Source organism: Bison bison, unplaced genomic scaffold, assembly GCF_000754665.1.
Source record: "Bison bison bison isolate TAMUID 2011002044 unplaced genomic scaffold, Bison_UMD1.0 scf7180017864105, whole genome shotgun sequence".
Taxonomy (NCBI): Eukaryota; Metazoa; Chordata; class Mammalia; order Artiodactyla; family Bovidae; genus Bison; species Bison bison.
In genome coordinates this window covers 2,281,365-2,300,237 of record NW_011494677.1, presented here as the reverse complement: position 1 = coordinate 2,300,237, position 18,873 = coordinate 2,281,365, and positions in this window count along the sequence as shown.

The following is an 18,873-nucleotide window of genomic DNA, read 5'->3' as shown; positions in this document are numbered from 1 at the left end:
GGTGCAGCCAGCCCAGTGCTCAAGAAGAGCAGAGACGCAGGAGGGGCAGCTCCAGGGTCCCCCGGTGTCATCATACCACTGACACACACCCTGTCGTCCACCTGAGTGGCCAGTCCCCATGTTTCTTTCATCTCTTACCACGATTTTCTGAAATGTGATGTTCCTCTCATCACTGTTCATGACTTTTCAATTCAAGCCACTGAAAATGCCTACAGTGGTGAAATAGGAGAAATTTATCTGTGGGATTTTTTAAACAAAAACGGCAATATTCTCTTAACCTCAGAGGAAAACTAAGTTAAAGGGCCCTTTCTTCTCCTAGGCTGATGGCTTCTCACGCTGATTTTTGGGGTGATAGGAAAAAGCCATCCTGCACCCCGCTCTATGTGTACATCCCATGACTGCTGTGCACCCTCCCATGGAGGGTGAAGCAACTGCCCTATTTGTCTTTGGAAAATTTCCATTTCTCCCTCTTCTGATTGCCTCATCTCTGATTGCTGACACTCTCAGCAAGGTGAGTGGGTCACCTGTGCCAAGGCACTTCTGACATGGTAAAGCAGATTCCTCCAATCAGAGTTCATCACTCTAATATTCCCTTTTTCTCTGTTCTATAATTTCCCAGAAAATAGTTATATAATTCATTAGCTCAGTTCAGCTCAGTTGTGTCCAAATTTGCAACCCCATGGACTGCAGCATGCCAGGCCTCCCTGTCCATCACCAAATCCCAGAGCATGTCAAAACTCAGGCCCATTGAGTTGATGATGCCGTCCAACCATCTTTTCCTCTGTCGTCCCCTTTTCCTCCTGCCTTCAATCTTTCCCACCATCAGGGTCTTTTCCAGTGACTCAGTTCTTTGTGTCAGGTGGCCAAAGTAATTCATTAGTCACTTGCTAGTATTGAGTCGCTGAAATTAATTCTTTTGAGAGATGTTAAATTTAACAAGAGAAACCAAGAAAGGAATCTCTTCATCCAAAAGCACTTGCTAGTGAATAAAATGTCTTGGAGAAAAGAGATAGGGCTGTTAGCACTTTGTTACTCTCCAGAGACTTCTGCCCGATGAAGCTGCTTCCCCAGGGGGGAGGAGTTAGGAGTTCCCTGGCTGCCAACAGTTCCCTGGTAGTCCTTCTGACTTGAAGGAAAGCATGGACCGTGGTCATATGTTTTCCTCGGAAGCTCTGCTAGATTCTCTAGGCACATGAAAGGTCAGGGGCTGAAGATGGGAAGAGGATGCTTTTATAATTAGGAGAAATATCTTTAGCTGAGATGCTTCCCTGGTGGCTAGGTGGTAAAGAAACTTGCTGCCAGTGGAGGAGACGCAGGTTTGATCCCTGGGTCAGGAAGATCCCCTGGAGAAGAAGAGGCAACCTGCTCTAGTATTCTTGCCTGGAAAATCCCATGGACAGAGGACTCTGGCAGGCTACAGTCCCTGGGGTCACAAGAGAGTCAGACACAGCTTAGAGACTAAATAAGAACAGCAACAATCTATAGATGTAACTTCAGCCTCCTGGATTCCAGGAGGTGTGTTCTGCGTTCCACGTTGTAATTCAAGACTGCGTGAGTGGGAAGAAAATTTATGTGGTACAGAAGATGCATGAAGTAAATTTTGAAATAGTAAAATAATATATATTCAATCACAACACTATAGATAATCCTGTTTAAGAAGTGGTCCTTTCCTTTGTTTAATTTGGTCTGAGATTCCATCAGATATCTGTGACCTCATCATAAGATTTTAAACCAAAGAGACGAGTTCACTATGTTAAAAGGGAAAAATTCTTTCTCTTCAGATATGTTAGCAAAAATGGGTTGGAATGTTGAATATCATTCTCTCAAATAAAGCTTGACAGAATATAAATCTCTCTTAATAGGTCTTATCCTCTTTTGAAAAATGCAGCAGGGGAAAATGAAAATAGTCTCTGCACAAGCTTTGAATGGATTTAATCCTCCACATTGGTCTCCTGACTCAGCTGTGAAACAAAGGACCTGGAAGACCAAGGTAGGAGCTTAGATTCTTGCATAAAATGGGATTTGGGGTTTATCCAGAATATTGCCCAGTCCGGAAGAAATCATAATCCAGAACAGATGCCAAACTGGAAGCCAGTTCTGAGTTTTCCTGTCACCTGACATTTAAAGTAAAATTTAAAAAGTGTATTTGGCTGCACCAGGTCTTAGCTGCAGGATCTTTCATCTTTGTTGCGGCATGTGGAAGCTTTTAGCTGTGGCATGCCTTTTGTCCAGACTCAGAATTCATTTGGATTTTGATCAGATGTGTAGAGTAACCGAGCAGGCAGGACCAACACATCCAGTGTGTACAGATTTTCTGTTCTTCAGAGCATGGGCAGCTCCTGTGCACGTGTGCTAAGTTGCTTCAGATGGTCTGACCCTTTGTGATCCCCTGGACTGTAGCCCACAGGCTCTTCTGCCCATGGGATTCTCCAGGCAAGAATACTGGAGTGGGTTGCCATGCCCTCCTCCAGGGGGTCTTCCTGACCCAGGGTTCGAACCTGGGTCTCTTATGTCTCTTGCATTGGCAGGTAGGTTCTTTACCACTAGCACCTCCTGGGAAGTCCAAAGTGTTAATTGCTCAGTCTTGTCTGACTCTTTGTGATCCCATGGATTGTAGCCCACCAGGCTCCTCTGTCCTTGGAATTCTCCAGGCAAGAATACTGGAGTGGGTTGCCATTCTCTTCTCTAGGGGATTTTTCCTACCCTACCCCGAGTGAATTCTTCTATTTTCTTGGTAGTGGGTTGAGTTCAGGGACTGAACTGAATGACTGTTTGTTTGTTTTTTTTTTAATTGAAGAAATAATACTCAGAACTTGGAGATCACACCGTCTTTAAGTTATAAGCATTTATCATACAGTGTCCCTTAATAATGACCAAATTAATTATTGTGTTTACATCTTCCTGAAGTTTCCTTAATTCTTTTTTCTAGCTTTACTGAGATATACTTGACATAATGACATTGTGTGCATTTAAGTTATACAAGGTGATGATTTGATACATGTATATATTGCCAAATACTTACAACAATAAAGTTAGTTAACAAGGTTAGTTCATATAATTACCATTTTCTTCTTGTTTCCGTTATGTTGCAGTGAGAACATTAAAGCTCTACTCTCATAGCAACAGTCTGTGAAGCAGTATTGTTATTGTATTGGTAGACAGAGCACTGTTGTTAGCGGTGGTCACCACGCTGTACCGTAGATCCCTGGGTATTTTCATCTTATACCTGAAAGTTTGTGCCCTTTGACCCGTATCTCCCCATTCCTCCAACACCTCAAGCTGTGGGGGTCACCATTCTACTCTCTGTTTTTGTAAGTTCAATGTTTTTAAGTTCCACATATAATTGAGATTGCAACTTGATAAGAAGAGTTAGGGGCCTCCATTCATGGCAGAACAATGAACTCTTAATTTAAAATATCAATACATACCACCTTTTCCCAGAAAAAAAAGAAGAATTTGCTTTAAGATATTCTTCACTTTAAGTTTAAAGTGAAGTAAATATTAAAAAGAACAAAATTCATGTATCTTAAAATACAGAGTTTAACAAGTCAAGGATTCCATGGTATTGAATCATAGAAGTCATTGGAATAATCCAAACGCAATTCCTTTTTCAAACTTGAAGCACTATTTCAGCAAATTAGGCAATGTTTGAATCATTGTTTGGTTGAGACCTGTGCCTGTGTGCTCAAGTGTTACTGAACCAGTATGATCCAATGACTTTAAATATTTCTTCTCTTCCCAGAACTAGGCAGTTTGGGCTCAGTGAGGATTCACGAGAATTGCTCTGCCCATTAACCGTAGAAAAACAGAAGAGAGTTTGATAACCTCAAGCTCAGAAAATCTTTAGGATTCACAACGGTGAGATATTTTAAGGTAGAAATCAATCATGTAGATTCCAATTCCAGATTCCTAAGAACAGAAGCAACAGAGGATGTCAGGTGGGAACCGATGAGCCCTTCCTCCCATGGGTTACCCAGCAGATCAGGTTGTTGAAAAGCAAGGGCTGCCCTGAGTCAGAGAGGAATGATGTCCTACAGTTCACAAGTATGTGTTCAACGACCAGCACTCTAAGTAACATAAGAAAGGCTGGAGATTTCTGGAGAAGCCTTGGAATACTTCAGGGCTAAACTGAGTCTGTGTGAGGTTACAAAGAGGTGTCACAGCAGAATCATTATAACATCGTGTCTATAATGAACAATACTACATTACACACTTAAAAATTTGCCAAGAGGATAGAGCGCATATTAAATGTTCTTACCACAATTTAAAAGACATTGATAAACTTATTTTAAAAAGAAGTACAAGGAAATCTTAAAGTTTATTCAGTAGTTTTATTTCAGTAGTAATGCTTATTTTATTTTGAAACTTTCTTGTGAATATTGTATTATGCTACAATAAATAGTCATTTCCATATCATTTTTTATGTATCATGATTTCACTGTATGGGAAAAGAGACACAGATCTAAAGTTCAAGAAATTAAGTAACTTTTTTTATGTCATCCTTGAAATGAAAACTGTATAGATAGATGCAAGATTTTTTTAAAAAATTATGGCATTCATGAAAGGGTTGATGATCAGTGATATCCAAGTAAAATTGAGTACCACTTGTATCCAAAGTTTGTTTTCTCAATACCATTCTCCACTAAAGGGGACGGTGTTCTTTTCTAAAAATGACTGTCTCCAGATCTGCTAGGGCAAGGGAAAGGTATTGGGACATCTTTTTTGTACCAGAAAACAAAAAGGCATTCAAAGACTAATGGAATTCTGTCAAAAGGACCCAGGACCTAGTTGAAAGAGATTCTACTGTTCAAACTTGAAACAATATGAGCAAAATAATAATAATAAATATATTTCATTGTAGCATGTTGTGAATATACAATTTCAGCCCAGTGAAATACAGGTGTGTGAGCTTAGTCGCTCAGTTGTGTCCGACTCTGCGACCCAATGGACTGCAGCCCTCCAGGCTCCTCTGTCCATGGGGATTCTCCAGCTGAGAATACTGGAGTGGGTTGCCATGCCCTTCTCCAGGGTATCTTCCCAAACCAGGGGTCAAACCCAGATCACCCGCATTGCAGGCGGATTCTATACCATCTGAGCCATCAGGGAAGCCCATATGTGTGTATGTGTATGTATGAAAAAGTGAAAATTAGTCATTTAGTTGTGTCTGACTCTTTGTGACCCCATGGACTATAGCCTACCAGGCTCCTCCATGGAATTCTCTAGGCAAGAATACTGGAGTGGGTTGCCATTTCTTTCTCCAGGGGATCTTCCCAACGCAGAGATCAAACCCAGGTCTCCTGCACTGCAGGCGGACTCTTTACCAGCTGAGCCACCAGGGAAGTGTGTGTATGTATATACATATGTATATATAAAACATTGTGGATTGAAATTTGAAATTGAAATTACACACATGAAAAAGGCTTTCATTGGAAATGACAGTTATACTAACTTCTGACTTTAAAAGTAGATTAATAAGAAAGAATTAATTAGGCGTTATACTTTTGTTTTTCTGACTATGACATGTCACCAAATGGCCCTAATTGATGAGAAAACAATATCTCATTATAAAAGAGAATCAGCTAATGATTGTAGATGAAACGACAGGGAGAAAAACACCACCACTGACTAGCTCGAGTCAGGCAAGGATCACTGATGAATGCTAAAATCACTAAGTGAAAAGTGACTGTGCTGAAAATGCTGCCACTCAGGTGAAGTCCCACTTGTACAGGGGACAATATCCCCTCACAATGGAGGAATGGTTTGTCTCCACCATGAATAATGGGTCAGCTAGTCATTTTGTGCTGCTTGATGTGATGCAACATAAAATACTCAACATCAGCAACAACTTATTTTGTTAAAATTGTTATAAAATATACAAAACATAAAACTGTTTTAACCATTTCTAAGCACATAATTCAGCAGCCTTAAACACAGTCAATATTATGCTACAGCCTTTACCACTATCCATCTCTAGAACTTGTTTTCATTGTCCCACACCGAAACTTGGTACTCACCAAACACGGACTTCCCAGTCCTCTCCTCTGCAAGACCCTGGGAACAACCATACCGCCCGCTGTCTTTAGTGAAGTTAAGTCAGACAGAGAATGAAAAATATCATATGATGTCACTAATATATGGAATCTAAAAAAGTTGATACAAAATAGCATATTTGTATAATAGAAACAGATTCACAGACTTCAAAAACAAACCTGTGATTACCAAAGGGGAAACACGGAGGTTGGTATGGAAAAATTAGGAGTTTGGGATTAACATATTCTGCTGCTGCTAAGTCGCTTCAGTCGTATCCATCTCTGTGCGACCCCATAGACGGCAGCCCACCAGGCTCCACCATCCCTGGGATTCTCCAGGCAAGAACTACTATATATAAAATAATCAACAAAGCCTACCATATAGCTGGAGAAGGAAATGGCAGCCCACTCCAGTATTCTTGCCTGGAGAATCCCAGGGACAGAGGAGCCTGGTGGGCTACAGTCCATGGGGCTGCAAGAGTCGGGCACGACTGAGCGACTAAACCACCACCACGACCACCACATAGCACAGGAAACTACTCAATATTCTGTAATAACCTATATGGGAGAAGAATCTGAAAAAGAATGTAGTGTTTTATATCAGTCAATTTTTGTATATTGAACCAATCATGCCTTCCAGGTATAAGTGTTTGTTAATCATGGGTTTTTTTTTTTTTTAACATGGATTCAGTTTGCTTGTATTTTAGGGGGAATATTTCCACCAGTATTCATTAGCAATATTGGTATGTATTATAGTTTTCTTTGCTTTGGATTCAGGATAATTCTGGCTTCATAGAATGAATTAGGAAATGTCCCTTCCCCTTCAACTTTTTGGAAGAATCTGAGATTCTGTTGTTTTAAACGTTTGATAAAATTCACTAATGAAGTCATCTGACCCAGAACTATTTTTGTTGTTGTAGGGTTTTTTTTTAATTACCAATAAAATCTCCATATTCCTTATTGATCTATTGAGATTTTCTAATTCTTGATGATTTAGACTTAGTAGGTTGCATGCATCTAGGAATTTGTGCTTTTCTTGCAAGTTATCAAATTTGTTGGCATACAGTTCTTCATAGTAGTCCCTTATGATTATTTTTATATCTGTAAAGTCAGTAGTAATGTTCCCACTTTTGTTTCTGATTTTACTTCTTGGAGGCGTTTCTCTATTTTTGCTAAGTTAATCTAGCTAAAGATGATCAATTCTGTGATCTTTTTGAAGGAGAAACAAGGATCTTAGTTTCATTGATTTTCTCTATTGCCTTGCTGTTCTCTATTTTATTTGCCTCTGCTCTAATCTTTATTATGTTCTTCCCTCTAGCTTTTAGTTTTTTTTTCCTCCCTCTTTAAGATACAAAGTTAGGCTGTTCATTTGTGACACTTGTTCTTTTTTAATATTAGCACTTAGAACTATAAATTTCTCTCAGCTGAAAATGTCTGATTTTTAAAATGTATATACAAATTTTGTTTTTAAATATTATACATATATCTGTGTATGTATGGTTGTGTGGCACGTATATATGATAGAATATGGCAAAATATTGACAGCTGTTTGATTTATGTGGTGAGTATGTGGAGGGTGGTTATACTGTTCTCCTTGCTTTTAAATATGTTTAAAATTTGAGTACAGCAGGATTAAAGAGGGTTTTGGCCTGGAGAATCCCAGGGACGGGGGAGCCTGGTGGGCTGCCGTCTATGGGGTCGCACAGAGTCGGACACGACTGAAGTGACTTAGCAGCCGCAGAAGAGCTTAGACTATGGTGGAGATAGACAGGGAGCTGAAGTAGCTAAACAAATTTGACTGTGGTTCAAATAGTCCCTACTTCCAATAGCCTCTCATTCATGTCTCCCTAGCACACGTGTGTTTGGTGGTTATAAGCTAGGGATGCATGAATCTGTAGACCTTAGATGAGGCAGATGTTTATCTCCCCAGTAGATTATTAGGAACTTGAATACAGCAACAATAGTTTTTCTTCCTTTTGCCACTCCTTGTAACACCTACACAGACTTCCCAGGTGGCTCAGTGGTAAAGAATCTGCCTAGGCTACAGTAAATGGGATCGCAAAGACTTGGACATGACTGAGTGTGCACGCACACACACACACACACACACACAACACCTATACACAGAGATACTGCAGTAATTGTAAGTCACCAAGAGACTCATGAGACCTGCAACAGAGAGATGATAGATTACAAAAATTGCTGTAATTCTTCACTCCGACCTTTATCCATGCCTCTTTGCGATGTGACTTTACAGGACTTCCTGCAAGAGGCAGAACCTCTTCCTCAGTCTTTGCATCTGGGCTGTTCTTGCTTTGCTTCGAGGACGTGTCAGGAATGTTGCTGTACTGGGTCTGAGCCTCCTTCTCCACATGCCCTGCATGCCTCTTTTCCCTCTCAAGATCCTCGCAACCCCTGTTGTGCCTCTCACGGGCTAGCCTGCTGTGTGTTAACAGGTACTTGCTGTTGTCCCCAAAACCTCAGATCTGAGCTCCTCATTGATTGGAAGCTGACCACAGATGCATTACCTAAGCAAGCTGAAAACAGAAGTGCTGATGCACAGAACTGTTAGCTAAATAAGTGTTCATTGTTTTAAATTACTCTACTTGGGGTGGTGTTTGGCAGAGAGAAAGATAAGTGATGCAAGGAACAAGAGGGAGGAATAAGAAAAAGAAGAGGGAGAACTAGGCAGGAAGGAAGAAGAGAGGGCCTGAACATACGGACACTTTTTTCATGGCAGTCCTGCATCCTGTATTATATTTAACTAGGGTTGCTGCTGCATTGGTAGCATTCAGCACAGTCCCAAAAGTTATGTTGCATTCCTTCTGTTTTATCAAGCTCTAGATTTGAAATACTCATACAGATGTGTGTATGTGTGTGTGCTAATCGCTCAGTCGTGTGTGTTAGTTGCTCAGTTGTGTCCAACTCTTTGTGACCCCATTGTAGCCCTCCAGGCCCCTCTGCCCATGGAATTATCCAGGCAAGAATACTGAAGTGGGTAGCCATTCCCTTCTCCAGGGGATCTTCTTGACCCAGGGATCGAACCCAGGTCTCCCACATTGCAGGTAGATTCTTTACCATCTGAGCCCCATTCATACAGATAAAAGAACACATTACAATTCAGGAGAAAGTCCTTCATTTGCCATTAGTTCATATGCACAGAAGCAGCATCTGGCTTCTATCAAAGGGTAGGTACTCAGTCTCACTGATCAACTTTTCATTTGACTAAGCCCTCATATCCAAACACTATTGCTCCCTGTGTCTGTTAGGACACTGATGCTGTACTTTTTAAGACTGTTGAAGGTGTGAGTGAGGTGATTTTTTTTTTTTTTTTGGTAAAGACTTTGATCAGGTTTCTGAAACCATGGAAATCCTGGACTCTAATTGGAAGCTTCTAATTTCTTTTTCTCCATCCTCCTTACGTCTTTCCTCTGAGTATAAAAAATATGTACATCAGGAAATACATGTGGAATATTATCCAGTGAAAAAATACTTAGAAAAACCTGAAAAAAATTGACTAATATCAAAATTTAGGCTACCCTGATAGCTCAGTTGTTAACGAATCTGCCTGCAATGCAGGAGACCCCGGTTGGATTCCTGAGTCAGGAAGATCTGCTGGAGAAGGGATAGGCTACCCACTCCAGCATTCTTGGACTTCCCTTGTGGCTCAGCTGGTAATATTTAGAAAAAGTACTTAGAAAAACCTGAAAAAAATAGATCAATATCAACATTTAGATATGAAATATTTACTTGACCTACCATCAGAATGTCAGTGTTCCATCTTGATACTGTGCAAAGACCTCAAAAAATACCTATGGACAGAGGAGCTTAAAGGAAAAATAGAAGAGGTAAAATTAGAGAAATTTTAAACCCAGTAATCACCCAATTGCTTATCACCCTGCTGAGGGTTTTGAAAATGTACAAGAAGTCTGGGGAAACCAAGAGGCCAAAGTACTCTTGAAAACAGAGAGACCTAGAACACAGATCTCTGAGCTGCTACTGCTTCTGTAATTTTGACTTCAGCCATGTTTCTTTTAGATCTTGATCTTTTCATTCAATGGGCTCATCTAACAGATCAAAATAAAATTACTAATAAAGGAAATCAGTCCTGAATATTCATTGGAAGGACTGATGTGGAGGTTGAAACTCCAATACTTCAGCCACCTGATATGAAGAGCTGACTCGTTTGAAAAGACCCTGATGCTGAGAAAGATTGAAGGCAGGAGGAGAAGGGACGACAGAGGATGAGATGGTTGGATGGCATCACCCACTCAATGGACATGAGTTTGAATAAACTCTGGGAGTTGGTGATGAACAGGGAGGCCTGGCGTACTGCAGTCCATTGGGTCGCAAACAGTCAGACACGACTGAGCTACTGAACTGAACTGAATTGAATGCCAGGAAATTTAATTCAATGTATGAGTATTCCTGGACCTGCCAGGCAGTCAAGCTGCAATAATCAATGGGCTCCCCTGCCCCTCCCATCTCACCCTCCCTCCCTCCAGGATCAGAACGGCTGGAGGAAACCAATTGTTCCCAACACACGTGTGCAACAGAATTACTCTAGATGTTTTAAACAAGATGGACATCTCTGAGGGCAGGAGCCTGATCATCTAAATTCAGAAAACTCCTCCAGTTCGTTTCCCTGCAGCCATCAAGGTGCTGCTCCATGACCAGATTTTTGGAACCCACTGGACAATATGAAATTATAGTCAAGAGTCATAGGGTATTTGTAGAGCTTTTGGTAAATTGATTTCTATAACATTTGTCTGGGTTCTTCCACATAAATGCACCACATGAATGAGATTCTGAAGCACAGAATACAAACAAAAACCTACAGAATTAAGTGGGAAGGTGGAAAGTATAAAAAAACTGGAGACCAATGCCCTTTCTAAAAGTCATAGCCTATTCCTGCCATCTGGGAATAAGGGTGCAGGATTTGTTTTTCAAGTATATCTAGAAATCCAAATATTTTAAAGTGAAATTTAACTATTTAAAAAGGTTAACAACTTATTTTTTAAAGCTTAAAAACACTGACCTTGGACCCTTCTGGATATTTCTCTGGGCTTGAACAAGACAACCCTATGAGCTACCTTAGGGTATCTGCAGATGCGATGTTGCCTCTGCAGGAGTTGACTTTGCAATAAGTGTTCTGGGACCTCCCAGCCAGCACAGTGGTCAGGACACCCCCTTTCACTGCCAAGTGCCTGGCTTTAATCCCTGGTCAGGGAACTAAGATCCTGAGAGCTGTTTAGCGTGGCAAAAAAATAAAATAAAAAATAAGGTATGATAAATGTCCTGAAGTATTGCAAGTATCAAAAGACTTAGACACAACAAGGAAATCACACGAGATTGAATAATGACTAATCTTCACAAAATATAATTTTTTCACTTTGGTATGCATTACTGTAATATGACCTCATTCTAAAGACAGGCTGATATGGGATTCCACAACACTGCTCTCCCCACATATAACCTCAAGCATGAGCACTTATTTCCTTTCAGTATCTATTTGCATGAGTTTATATACATAGAATGTTTGTTCGGCTTGAGGAAGTCATGTTATGCAGAGACATTGGGTATAAAAAGGTCTTGGAAAAATGGCTCCCACGCTCAGTGTTTCCTGAGCTCTGGGTTTTCAGTTCCATGGAGAAGGGTATTAAAAACCACAGGATAAAAGAGTTCTTTCCTTGAGAGATCTTGTGAGACTCTCAGCCCAAAGAGTGCTCAGATGAGAACGTCAACACAGAGTCAGGAAGATTGTCCTTCTTTCTGTTGCTCCTCAAGTTATCCCATGGCTCCAGCCCTAGAAGGACTCAAAGACAACGCGGCTTCATTTGGCATCTCAAGGATGTGGTGGCTCTTAGTAGATTGGTCAAGCATTCAGCATCTTTCGGAGGATGGCACTGCAAGTGACAAATGACCTATTTTGAGACACTTGGCAGCAGCCACTACCCACAAGGAGGCCAGGGTTGACCTAAGCCAACTCATTCCTGTGTATCAGTGAAACGACCCAGGGAATCGCCAGGAAATGTTGATCCGTGGCCACCATATACCTACCACTATCAGCACTATGGCCCTACTCACCCTAATGGTACCTTTATTAAGGCTGACCTAGGTTAACCAGCTCTTCAGAGTTGTTAGGTTCTTTGGGGTGGATATTGGTTGCCTCCAGTGATCACTGATGGTTGGAGCCATTTTTTTTCTGAAATATCATTGCCAGATATTGTGCTTTAAAGAAAGCAAAAACCGTACCTAAGTGCCAATGTTGATGCTACCAAAAGTACCATTGATATTGCTGCAAATACTGCCATAAGCACCAATATTGATTGGCGAGCAGGTTTTAAGATATCTGAATAATGTGGTCTTGCAACTCAAGTGAAGCCCTACTCTCCACCCTTTCCACACTCTACGTACTCTGCAAGTCACTTGCACTAAAGGTTCATCCAGCCCCAACAAGTATTCTGATGGCAGAAACAGCTATGTTCCTAGTTTTATTAGAGCAAAGAATTCTCTATAAAGTGGGGAACTCAGGAATGAGTAGAGTTCAAAATCTAGGGTACTGCTCAAAAACTATTAGCCTGCTGGGATTGTCAGAGTGTTAATCAAACTAGCATAGATTTTTTTTCTGTTCAAATCTTTCTGCCTGACATATATTGACACTATTCATTTCTCCAATGACATAATTTAATATTCTTTATGTTAATTAATAAACCCTCTGGTGCCAAATCAGACTGATATGTGAGGTACTTACTGTAGTGGAGTGTGAACTATACAGTAAGGTTTTCAGATTCTAACCAACCCGTTCTGATATATTCTGAAATGTAAGTTAGCAACCAACATACTTCACATGCTACGCGACCATTCCTGCACTCTAGATCAATGTTAATTTAGATATGCACGCATGCCCCATACTGCGAAGTTGAAGCACTTCAAATAAATTTTAGAAAAGAGAGTAATATTCCAAGAAACTCACTTTTCAGTGAATTCAGTTTACAGTGAAAGAATCCCTTAGGATTTACTGATCTTATCCTCCAATCCATCATCTAGGAGCAGCTAACTCCGTTGAAGTCAGTTGAGTGCTTCGTGAAGACTCTGTGTTAACTAAGGGAAAACACCCAGCAAAACAGAGGTGTTGTGCATAGAATTGGAAGTCACTCCACACCAACAACCAAAAAGGAGCTCTTCCTTCCTGAAGCCACAGGTGCAGGATCCAAGAAATCAGAGTGAAAGGATCCCCTCTTAGTTTTACACACATAATAACCATCTCACAAATTTCATCTTATGCAGTAGCACAATGCATTAATTAACCATGTTCTTGATCAGTATTCCCATATCACAGACATTTCTTTTGGTTTAGTCAGTTGCTGGAAAAGCTCAGGGTAGCCAGGTGTGCTATAGCTTCAGATTCAATGGGGCCGTTCCCGAGTCTCTTCAGGGAAGCACTATTCTGAAATAGTGAAATCTGGAAACCGTAGGAGCCTGGATCTCCTGGTATTGGACAACAGAAGAGTGATAATTAACAGTAACAACACTTTCTTCCTGATGATAATTTGAATCTCATTTCACTATTTGGGGGATTTCTCACATTATGAGTGGAAGAGAAGCAGAGCCTAATTCCACCCCAAAAGCTCAGACACTCCCTTCCAAACTCTCCCTGTAGTCAGCACACGGGCATATGATTGCACACCCAATACCGAGCAACCACTGGACCTTGAAGAAGGAACTGGTAAAGCAAAAAATCGAGGCAGGAGGAACTTCTCTGAAAGTAGATGTGGGGCGCATCCATTTTCCAAGAACACCAACACCTGAAATGCCAGCAACAGCGTTCACTTAAGTCCCTGACTGTCCTGGTGAATAGAGCTCATATGTGTTCTGAGAGAGTGAAAGTCAGTGTCCAACTCTTTGAGACCCCATGGACTGTAGCCTGCCAGGCTCCTCCGTCCATGGAATTCTCCAGGCCAGAATACCGGAGTGGGTAGCCTTTCCCTTCTCCAGGGGATCTTCCCAACCCAGGGATGGAAACCAGGTCTCCCGCATTGCAGGCAGATTCTTTACCAGCTGAGCCACAAGGGAAGCCCGTATGTGTCCAATGCTGTGTAACAGATGACAGCCGTCTTAGCACCTTGGAACCTTCTCTGGTGGCTCAGCTGGTAAAGAAACTGCCTGCAATACAGGAGACCCAGGTTTGATCCCTGGGTAGGGAAGATCCCCTGGAAAAGGAAATGGCAACCCACTCCAGTATTCTTGCCTGGAGAATTCCATGGACAGAGGAGCGTGGCGGGCTATAGTCCATGGGATCGCAAGGAGTCAGACGTGACTGAGACTAACACTTAGCACCTTAAAACAATGCAAATGGATTCTCTTGGCAGTTCTGTAGGTCAGAAGTTTGGGATGACATGACTGATTTCCCCACTCTGGGTCTCATAAGAAAAAAACAATCAAGGTGGTGACCTGCCTGAGCTCTTATCTGGAGACTCTGAGAGAGACTCCATGTACAGGAATGGCTCTGCCATGCACTCTGCTGACCCTGCAGGTTTCCACATAGACCAAGCAGATGAAGGCCTGAAGCACAGCTCTTCTGAGCCTGGGCAGGGTGCCCGTGATCTTCCCAGAGCAAGAGAGTATGCGAGCATCGTAGGAAACTTCTGTGAGATCATCTTCCCCTGCACTTAATCTTCCTGTAAGACATTTCCTAGGTGATGATGAGGTATGGGACTTTCTGCCCTGCCCCTTCCCCCCGTCAGAATAGAGCTAGAGGATAAGCTGTAGCCTTGAACTGGCACCTTAGAGATAAGATAGTCCACAGTTTGCACTATAGGTACATGGATGCTTTTGCTTAGTGTCATCCTTTCTGGGATGGAGAGATGTCACCCTTTCTGGGAATCTGAGAGGTTCCCACTCTGGTGTGTGGGACCAGAACCTCTGACTGCTCTTCCATCTTGCTGTTTATGTAGGTAATAAACTGAGGCCCAGCGTTTGCTGAAATGCAAGTTGAAGCAGTTGGGTCTTGGTCTTGCCCTTGCCTTTTCTTGGGTGTCATTGTTGATCCACTTCTAAGGCTCATTCGAAGTGCTGGCAGAATTCAGTTCTTTGCAGTAGCAGGTTGAGCTCCCCGCATTCTGGCTAGCTCTCATACAGGACCCTCTCTCAGCTCCTTAAGGCCACCTACACTTCTCATCATGTTTCTGGCTCCATCTTCAAACCATCAGTGGTGCAGAGTCTTACTCATGCTTGGAATTTGACTTCTCCCCCTGCCACATCTCTCCTGCCTCTGGTCAGAAAAGTTCTCTATTTTAAGGCTTACATGATGAGACTGGACAAGCCTGGATAAAACAGGGTAGCCTCTTTATTTTAGGGCCCATTATCTGAACTACATCTGCAAAGCCCCTTTTGCCACATAAAGTATTGTATTTATAGTTTCTGGGGATTGGGACGTGGACTTCGTTGGGGCTCCATTTTGCCAATTACAATTGGCCACGATGTTGGTTTCCCAACAGACCAGATATGTGTGTTGTTTTTGTTTTCTGTTGCTTTGGCTCCATGGTCCACACATTTACTGGTCCAGCATTCTCAGATATTCAAGCTACTGTGAGTAGCTACTATTCTAATATAAATTCATTTTCATTTTGTAAGGGTCATTTTCTGTTTCTTGCAACTAAAGCTGACTGATACACATGATTTTCAGCAGTATTGACAAATACCCAATGACATTTCCTAGGGTTTAAAATTCTTTCCCAAATTATTACAGCTCATAGTCTGGCACTGTTTAGTAGAATTAACAACTTAGGCATTTTTTTTTCTTTGTTGGACAGTTTCACCTCTGACTTCTGGTATCAGTGACTATAACTCTAGCTTATGAAATAATCCCTATATTCATGACTGACCATTATAAAAGAAAATGATTGAGGAAATAAGCACCCAAAGACCGACACCTTGCTTCTCACTCTCAGTGAGAATCTTCCAACCTGCTCCTCATGCCTCAGTCCCCAGTCAAGATTGTTACACAAATTATACAAACATCATCTGGAGTTACAGAGAACCATCACTCCACTTCATTCAGTTAATTTCTTGGGACTATAAGTAGAAATAAGCATTCCCCTACCTCTCCCTGGTGGATCAGATGGTGAAGACTCTGCTTGCAATGTAGGAGACCTGGCTTCAATCCCTGGGTTGGGAAGATTCCCTGGAGAAGGGAATGGCTACCCACTCCAGTATTCTTGTCTGGAGAATTCCATGGACAGAGGAGCCTGGCAGGCTACACTCCATGGGATCTCAAAGACATGACTGAGTTACTAACACTTTGACTTTTCCTCTAGGAGAGGATAAGAGATAATCCCACAATGCCCTGCTTCCCTACTTACTTAAGTACCATCTGTACTCTCATCTCTTTACTGCTATTTCCACTGTCATCCTCTTCCTGTTTGGAACATCCCATCATCCAGTATGTTCCCCACACCTTCCCGCCCCTACAAAACTTCTACTGTGCACCTTGGATTTCCTTTTCTGGAAAAAGTAAATCTTCTAACTCTTCACGGCTTTCAGTTCAGTTCAGTTCAGTTGCTCAGTCATGTCCGACTCTTTTCGACCCCATGGACCGCAGCAAGCAAGGCCTCCTTGACCATCACCAACTCCTGGAGTTTACCCAAACCCATGTCCATTGAGTCTGTGATGCCATCCAACCATCTCATCCTCTGTCGTCCCCTTCTCTTCCTGCCTTCAATCTTTCCCAGCTTCATGGCTTTACCTTTATTGAAAACCATCTTTTTCCAAAGAACTCCATTTCTGCCAAGTTTTTCTTCAAGGAGAGGCCTTTTATCTCCCTCTCCTCCCCAATACTGCAGGGCAGTGAGGCGGTGTATTCTCCTTCTCACTGCCGCTTCCACACCTCTCCTTGCTTTTCTCACACCATCCCCGCCCCTCTGATACTCAGACCATCAGCGCAGACTAGAGGGGCCACCCCTCCAGTTGCCGTCACCTGCAGACTTCTTGCTGTTTCTCATTGCTTCACTGAAGACGTGCTTCCTGTGGCCTCTGCTCAGACTCCATCTTTAGAGACGCTTTCCAGGACCACCTCATCACAAGTCATTCTGCCTCCTCCCCACTTCTCTAACTCTTCACCACATTCATTTCCTTTGTAGCATTTATATTGTAAAACTGTTTATTAACTTATTTTTTCATTCACTTGAAGTATATTTCTCTGGCTAGAATAAATCGGAGTTTTTGTCTATTTATTTCACAATTGTGTCCTCAATACCCAAAACAGTATCTGACACCTTAAGTAAAATTGCCTACCTGAACTTGGGTTAAAATAGCTGTACATGTACTTTATAGTTCTACCTTGGTGTTTTATCTAAGTAGCCAATTTTCCATACTATTCACAGAATAATAGGATTCTTTCTCACTCACATGCAGTGTTTCCTCTATTACTCATTACATTCTTACATATGGTCTATTTTATAATTTTTTTTCCTCTGTCACTTGGATGCATATGCCTGATAGTTCTGGCAAATTGATCGATTTTAATCACTATGAACTGATAAATTTTGCAATAAATGATGTGCTACATGCTTAGTTGCTTCAGTCATGCCCAATTCTTTGTGACCCCATAGACTGTATCTTGCAAGGCTCCTCTATCCATGGGATTCTTCAGGCAAGGATAATGGAGGCGGTTGCCGTGCCCTCCTCCAGGGGATCTTCCTGACCCAGAAATCAAACCAGCCCCCACTGCCTTGCAGGCTGATTCTTTACCACTGAACCCCCAAAGAAGCCTGCAGTAAACGATGGGGGCAAGTTATTGCTTTTCCTTTTTTAAGCTTTTCATTGAAAATCTTTTCCAGATGAACAACAGAGTTCAGACTTGCGGGCATTTTCAATGTAGAATGAAAGTGGAACAGATCATGAAGGGAGAAAGATCCTAAATTTGTTTATATAAAAATATGAGGGAACAGCCCTACCTTCGGACAAGCTACCCAACTGTCGGGGGATGCTTCGAGAGGAAAGGGATGCAGCAACCTGCCTTGCATTGGAGGGCTCTGGGAGCCAGTCTGAAAGAGAGAACATGACTATTGGACACATTCCAATGTGTCTGCAGATCTGACAGGTAGACTGGACAGAAAGGGGAAAATTGTGTGAGTATGTCTGCTGAAAGAAAGTGTCAGAACCTCGAGATCAGTAGGAAGATGACTTCTAAGAAAAATCTGAATTTGGCCTGGCCCGCACAGCACCACCTCCACCCTTGGTACACTTGTGCTGTCTGAGAAGGGGGACACCAGCCTGCTGGATAGTTGGGGAATCTCACTACCCTGGAGTGGGAAACCTCTTCCAAGGAGCAGCGTAAAAATGTAGAGGAACCTATCAGACTGACTAGAGAGAAGAGTCCCCACGTTGCTTCAGGAATATGGTGAAAAGCATCAGGCTGATTGTCTGGGACTTAGAGACAGAAGGAGCTGCCATCAAGAAAAGGTATGGATATCTGATCCCTATGTGAGTTCCTCCCCTTCCCTAACCAGGTTCCTAAAGAATAATGTGGCAAGGGGGACCCCAGAACTGCTTGAGACTCTGAACATTAAGATTGGCAGAAAATTTGTCACCAGTGATAGGTGAGACCAAGACACCTATGGATTACCAACATAAGAGACAAAGACAATGATTATCACTAACATAAAAGTATTCTTAACACTGAAACAAAGGACTGTCTTTCCAATGGGAAAAAGAAAGGTCAATGAATATCAACAGATAATTTACTAGTGAATATAGGAAACCAGATATGCCACCCCCAAAATATGCCTCTTTCACATAAAAATTATTTTGAACTGAAGGCAATTAAGAAACAGTAAACACA